Source organism: Monodelphis domestica, chromosome 1, assembly GCF_027887165.1.
Source record: "Monodelphis domestica isolate mMonDom1 chromosome 1, mMonDom1.pri, whole genome shotgun sequence".
NCBI classification, from domain to species: domain Eukaryota; kingdom Metazoa; phylum Chordata; class Mammalia; order Didelphimorphia; family Didelphidae; genus Monodelphis; species Monodelphis domestica.
The window spans coordinates 735,201,952-735,209,459 of record NC_077227.1 but is presented as its reverse complement, the minus strand read 5'-3'; positions in this window follow the sequence as shown (position 1 = coordinate 735,209,459).

The window sequence follows — 7,508 nt, the reverse complement described above, 5'->3', positions numbered from 1 at the left end:
CTCTTCAATTTTTCCCATGTCTTCTTGTTTCAAGCATTCGTGGTTTACTTCAGTTTCAGGCTTCACTGAAGCTTCACAAGCTTGGCACTGTGGTAATGATGATAGGATAATGTTGTTGCTTACAAGTATATCCATTGATGTCTTTGGTTGGAACTCTTTAGTGTGTTGGAGGTTTGCTTGTTTGAATGCTTATTACTATTGCTTTTTCCACCCCACTGGTTCCTTTTGCAAGGTTCTTTTTGCTTTCATGGTTTTCATTTGTAGTCTGTGTTTTAAAGTCTTTAGAACACCCCATTGACTGTATTTCTTCTACTGTGTCATGGTTTTGCACTTCTTTAAGATCATTTTGGCTTTGTGCTGAGGACTTTTGCAAGTTTGTGTCTTTAACTGATAAGACTTTGTATTCTCTGGTTCCTGTATCACTGCATGATGTTGCATCTTTCATGAGTGTTTTAAAGTATTTTGGGTTATCTTTATTATTGGCTTGTTCCCCAATCCCATTATCCTTTGTCCCATAGATCCTATTCTTGATCTCTGTTACGTCCCTCTCCATCTGCTCCTCCTTGATCTTTGCTTTACCATCCCCAAAGTTTATTTCTGTGACTACATACTCCCCATCTTGTTTCTCTTTCCTGCAGCCATTTCTGCAACTTTTGGCTTTTCCTTTTTGTTGGTTTCATAAGTTGGCATTCCTGTTGGATCCTGAAGCCACCTGGGAAAATTTTGGTGTAGCACCCTTTTTCATTGCATCCAAGTCCAGCGCTTGGCTATGAGCTCCACATTTGCAACTGTGGTCACAACATTGGGTTTGACTATTGTGTGTTACATTATTTCTGTTGTTCCTATAATTGTTGTTATTATAATATCGTCTATTGTTTCTCTGGTCAATCTGAGCATTTAGATTACAGAATCTTACAACGTGGCCAATCTTGCCACACAAGAAGCACCTTTTGGCATTAGTTGGTTGCCTATTCTGTTGGTACAACAACAAAGTGGCAGTAGGCAGTAAGGAGAGCCACCTACTGACAAGAGGGAAAAGTTACAGGAGACTTAGTAATTCACTTAAAAAAAAAGAAAGAAAGAAATGTGGCTCCAGCTCATACATGCTTTACTTAAGAATTGGCTTATAAATTCAATAACCAGGTACATGGGATTCCTAGTAGGTATTCCTATAGGATGACGCTTCTCAGAAACTATAAGTCTATATGTGACCCTTGCACTCCTCTTCCTTGGGATTGTAATTGTTGGAGTTGTGATAATATATCTAATTTCCTTTAAGAGAGCCCTGGAAAATACCTTACATGAGATAAGGACACACATAGGATTACATCAGCCTCCCCCTCAAGACCATGTTTCCCAACTGAAACAAGCTCTTGTTCCTTCTATTACTCAACAAATTACAGAACAAAATACTTTTTATTAATCAATGATTTGTGGAACAAGATTAGCTTATGGAGGAAAAGGAGCACAGAGATAACCTGGATAATGTGAAAAGAGCTCACAGGTCTAAAAATCAAAAACCAATCCAGGTAGGATTGATGCACTTCTAAGCCAATACTAAGGACTTGAACCTAGTGTGAGACTTGGGGTTGTGACACTTGACATACATTAAGATGTAGGCCTTCCTTGTATCCACACTCTTCCTGAAAATACCTACAGACAAGTACCAAAGGTTGGCTACCATCCTGGCTCCCTCCATCCCTGAGAATGAAGGTGAAATCAGACAAGGGAATGACACTTCCCTATAAAAAATTAAAATCTAGTCCTTTTTTTCTCTCCTATAGTATGGCAACTTCCTGTAGCCTTAGCTGCAAATGAGTAAGTGAATTTTACTGCATTCTGTTCTACAGACTTGTGGGATTAGAAATTACTTAACTTGACCCTAATAAAGGGGCCTGTGAGAAAATTTATTCTTGCTTTCTCAAAATTTTGTATACATGGAATTTTGATATTTTGATACTGATTTTGAATTCTTCTTTAATATAAATATATGTATATATAAAGGGTTTATTTTTCCCTTAATTTTTCCCTTTTTTCTTTGTTTTTTGTTTTTTTTATTTTGTTTTCATTTTTGGTTTTGTTTTCCACTTTAATTAACTCACACACACCCACAACTAAACCTTGCATCCTCAGCTGGACTCGGTATTTTTTCAAGACTTTCTTCAGGGGGGATTGTATTTTCATAAAATCCAAGATTTAATTTTGTTCGAGATAGATCTTCAGAGAAGAAGCTTACTAACTAACTGAATCCAGAGAATGAACTGTTTGCAGAAAGATATCTAAACCCTTTCACTACAGGAAGATCCAGAATGAACCTTGGGGTGTGGTTGATTGAACATTCTTCTGAATATACATTCTTATGCCAAAGGGGACTGCCCCCTAAATTGACTTTTGTCAATGCTCCCAGCAAAACATTGGTTTTGCTGTCTCTCTCTCTCTCCTATTTCCCCTAATCTACAACTGTTGTAGTTTTCCTCTTAGTGGGAAAAATTTTGTATACACTTGCAGTTAGAATTTTTGGGGTGCAGAATACTTATGTTTAGTGATCAATTGGGGAGACTAGTCCCCCAATCATCATCAGGGGGGATTGTGAATTTTAAAATCTCCATCTTGCTTGGTCTAGCACCCAAAATTGTGCACACCCACACTACACAGGCATGTGCCAGTCAATGACAAATCAGAAATAACTAACTGCCCACCTGGGCTATCCTAAGCAAAGCTTGAGTCACCATTGGTACTTGTGAGGTACAGGAAGTGAGGTAGGGAACAGCCTCTGGAATTCGCTCACTTCCTGTGGACAGGGCTAGGCGCCAGTTCATACTAGGAACTTGAACAGGGAGGAGGCCCACAGACAGCTTTCCTTCAGATCGGTCACGTGAGTCAAGGACTGATTCTCCTTCTACCTTGGCCTTCGGGCCTGAACTCCCTCTGGCTCTACCAGAAGGTTGAGTTAACCCTTTTCCCTTTTCCTCCTTTCTCCTTCTCTCCCTCTCCTTCTTTCTTACTCCCATTGTGATTAAACCACCATAAACTCCATTCTGACTTGAGTGTTTCATTTTAGGAATTTCATAAGTAAATTCCTTGGTGACCATAAATAATATTATACCAATATCTAAAGGTGATTTTCACAATCACACTCTTCAGATGTTGTCAGAGGTATTTGGATACTTTACAACTCTTTTGGAGAAGTCCTAAGGCTGTTTCTTCAGGATATCTATCAACTGGTTCTTGACTGATCTCCAACAAACAAGAAACCTCCTTTCCCCTTGAGATCAAATCTCAAAAGCCTAGACTTCCTCTCGGAGTTCTCCCAGGTCACCATTCTTCTCCCATGCTCCTCTCCTTCCAAAGGTCTTTGCCTGCCAATCATGTCTTCTCCCAACGTTCCATCCTTTCTTTTGCATGCTGCTCTTACATAGGGTTTGGCTCCATTCACTTCCAAAGAGGTGGAGGTGGATGCGAATTTCTGGCCTGAGCTTCTGTCCTTTTGCATCCTGCTGATTTCACAATTTTCAGTGCTTCCAAAATGATGTGATCTGATGATAAATCTATTTCATTATCCTCCAGGTTTAAGCTCTACAATTTGGGTATGTTAGCTTATGTATAGTAGAGTTTCAACAGATTCCTGTTATGGTCAGGCTCTTTTCTTGTTTGCTCATTTCTCAAGCCTACTTATTGAATTTGCATTTTATGTTAGCGTTGGACTTTTCTTTTGGTCTTGATCTTATTCCTTGGTTATTTCATTTCAGGGTTACATACTGGGCCGAAAGTTAGAACTGAGTCACAGCTTCTGGGCTCAGAGCCACAGCTAAATTTCTGGGATTTGTTCTGTGCTAAGTACTCAGCTTGGCATTCTTGCTCACCTGCAACTACTCCTGTCAGTCTTGGATATGTGTCCTAGAAATAGGTAAAAGGTGAAAGAACTGCCAGATGACACCCATTCTTGCTCCCACTTCTAATTCAAGGGTCCCCAGGTTTCTTTTTCCTGATCCACCACCTCCTTCCTTCGTGTTTAGTATCAGTTCTTTTATATTCCCTGGGTTCTAGAATATTCATGCCTCTTGCTCCATGCTCCTGGCTAGCTCCTGTCTTAGTATCCATAGAACTATCTATCTATCTTCCTAAGTTACTCTGAGCTTGAAAAATGACTCATTGTAACCTTGGCTTGGCTTCTCCACTCAAACTTGGGTCCATTGTGTATTCTAGATTGCCATGGAGAATATGTGCTAGGGAGCTAAAACAAAACAAAAAAAATCTTTCTCTCTTTTCACTATCTTGCTTCCTCCTCCTCCTTTTTTAATTTGGGCATACTCCCACTTACCTACATACCTTTCTCCTTACAGCCCAGGGAAAGCCCACTCTGAAAAGGCCTTGGGCACTAGAACTGAGCATTATGTTGGTTGTCACCCAGGGTCTGAGCTCTGCTGGGACCTTCTTCACATGGAAAAAGAGTAAGACTGGTGTGTATACACCAAGATATCAGCAGAAAGGATTAGAGAAGGCGTTCCTAAGGAGACAAAAAACAGTTCTACCCACAACTGCTCTTTTTGTAGAAAAGACTAGAATCCTTGAATCTCACAGTTAAAAGGCATGTAGTTTGAACCATACTGATCAAAAATTACCTCAAAAATATTCAAGGCAAGTTATTTAATCTATCTGTAAAAATGGAGATTTGAACCCTAGACTTCAATCCCCAGAAGTCCTTGGTATTTCCCAGAATTCCCTATAATCTCACCTGAGTCTCCACCTGGGCAAGGTGAGATTATAGGGAATTCTGGGAAATACCAAGGACTTCTGGGGATTGAAGTGGGGCAAGGTGAGATTATAGGGAATTCTGGGAAATACCAAGGACTTCTGGGGATTGAAGTGGGGCAAGGTGAGATTATAGGGAATTCTGGGAAATACCAAGGACTTCTGGGGATTGAAGTGGGGCAAGGTGAGATTATAGGGAATTCTGGGAAATACCAAGGACTTCTGGGGATTAAAGTCTAGGGTTGAAATCTCCATTTTTACATTCCTAAGCCTCAGTTTACTCATCTGTGAAACTTGGATAACAAAAGCTCTTACCTCACACAGAAGATCTAAAGTGCTTTGAAAACTTAAAGTTATATAAAAGTCAGTAAATTAATTGAATAGGAACATGAATCCATCAACCCAGGCAGAGGTCAAATTGATTTGGAGGGGAGGGGAAGACCAGCCATGATACCATTGATTTACAATGGAATAAAGACTCTGCATCTTTTCATTTTCTAAAAAATATATATATTGTCTATTCATATCCTGTTTTTATAGTTAGTTGTTTTTGATCATATGTAAGAATTTACACTTATTCCTAATTCAATCTGATCCAACCACCATAATAAGGACATATCCAGGACCTTTTATTTTCTGTGCTGGGCTCTTGCATAGACAGTCAAAATTAAATAGCCCTTATTCTTAAAGAACTTATATTCTGTTGGTATAACACATCTAAAACTCTTCTTACATTTCTCTTATTACATTCTTCCTATTATTCTGCCCAGGCAAGAGAGCTTCAGATGCTGACTTTGCCTGTGCAGTGTGTTAACTATCCCTTCTGGTTTAATCACCTGAAAAGTGATATATCCCCCCTGCTTTCAAATTGTACCTAGGACTTGGTCAAGCCCATATCTCTGGTATTCTTCCCCTGGAGAACTTTTCACAGTGCCATTGATCTATTCACTCCTCCATTTGGGGTCTGATTTTTATCACTTCTGAATCCAGCGATTGTCCAAAATTCCATCATTTTAATAAGTTGTTTGATTAGTGCTTTAAGACAAACCATTGAAGATGCTTTGTTTAATTTGATCCTCACAACTCCTGTCTAGGGAAGGAAACTATAAGTATAATCTTTCTCATTTTTACTGAGTATCAGAGAGGTTAAATGACTGCCAGGCACACAACTAAGAAGTGCCCTGATTTGTAGCGTTTGATCATTTCCGAGGTGTGCAGGCTCAGTGGAAATTTTAACAATTAGATCTCATGAGTCAGTATGAATCAGCTCTAAGTCACCAACAGACATCCAGTCAAGTTTCAGTGATATAATAATATTCAGATGATTCAGAAACCAGGAAGACTTTAACAACAATCTAGTTCAGCTCTCTCATTTTGTAAACTAAGTAATTAACACCTAGAAAGGGTAGGTGACTTGCCTAAGGTACAAAAAGGAAATACCCGGGGTAATCTTAGAACACCTACTTCCTGATTCTAAATTCAGTGAGATTTTCCACTAGAGTTTTCTCTTGTAATAATATCTCTAATTACCTTTTTTCATTATATTCTGTATGCTCATATTGAGCATACAGAATATATATGGACATTGACTTTATTGTGACACCTTGACTTGGATGGCTAGGTGAAACAGTGTTCAGAATGTCAGACCTGGAGTGAGAAAGACTTATCTTCTTGAGTTCAAATCTGACCTCAGACAATTACTAGCTGTATGGCCCTGGGCAAGTCACTTCACCCTGTTTGCTTCAGTTTCTTCATCTATAAAGTGAGATGGAGAAGGAAATGGCCAACCACTGCAAGCTCTTTGCCAAGAAATCCCCAAATGTGGTCATGACGAGTCAGAAGTGATAGAAAAATGACCTAAAACATATATGCAACTTGGATATCATCTCTTGTAAATTAGTAGTCCTCTGATATTCTACTTGGTAGCTCACATCTGCTAATCTCCATTGTTTCTGGCTAGTTTAGTGGATATATAGATGGTTTTGGTCCTCGCTCCAATTTCAATTTAAATCCTTTTTAATCTAGTCAGAGTCTCTAAGTAACTGTATTAAGTGAGATTTCATCAGAAGCAATCCATTCTTAGTCCAGAACCCATCATTTCTATATCCAAAGATCTAAATTCTATTCTTCAGACATCTTTCTGACCAGATATTTACTTCAGAAATACATCTTTCTCTTCTCAAGCAGGAACTGCTGGACATTGTCACTAAAGATGAATGGGAAGAAGTAGCCATGTCTACCACCAAAAAAGAGAGAGAGAGAGAGAGAGAGAGAGAGAGAGAGAGAGAGAGAGAGAGAGAGAGAGAGAGAGAGAAATAGAGAGAGAGAAAGAAAGAGAGAGAGAGAGAAAGAGAGAGAGAGAAAGAGAGAGAGAGAGAGAGAGAGAGAGAGAGAGAGAGAGAAAGAGAGAGAGAGAGAGAGAGAGAGAGAGAGAGAGAGAGAGAGAGAGAGAGAGAGAGAGAGAGAGAGAGAGAGAGAGAGAGAAGATTTGGGTAAGGCATAAGAAAGAAGAAGGTGATTGGTTCTACTTGTCCTCAGAGGGTCAAATTAGGAGGAATGGATAATAGTTAAAGACACATATTTAGCATCCATGTAAGGAAAACTTTCCAGTAATTAGAATAGTTCTGAAAACAAATGGGTTGCCTTGGGAAGTCACGAATACCCCTTCGCTAGAGATCTCCAAACAGAGACTGGATGGCTACTCTTCGAGTAGGAGAGTCTTACTCAGATAAGGGTTGGACTGAATATATATTGTA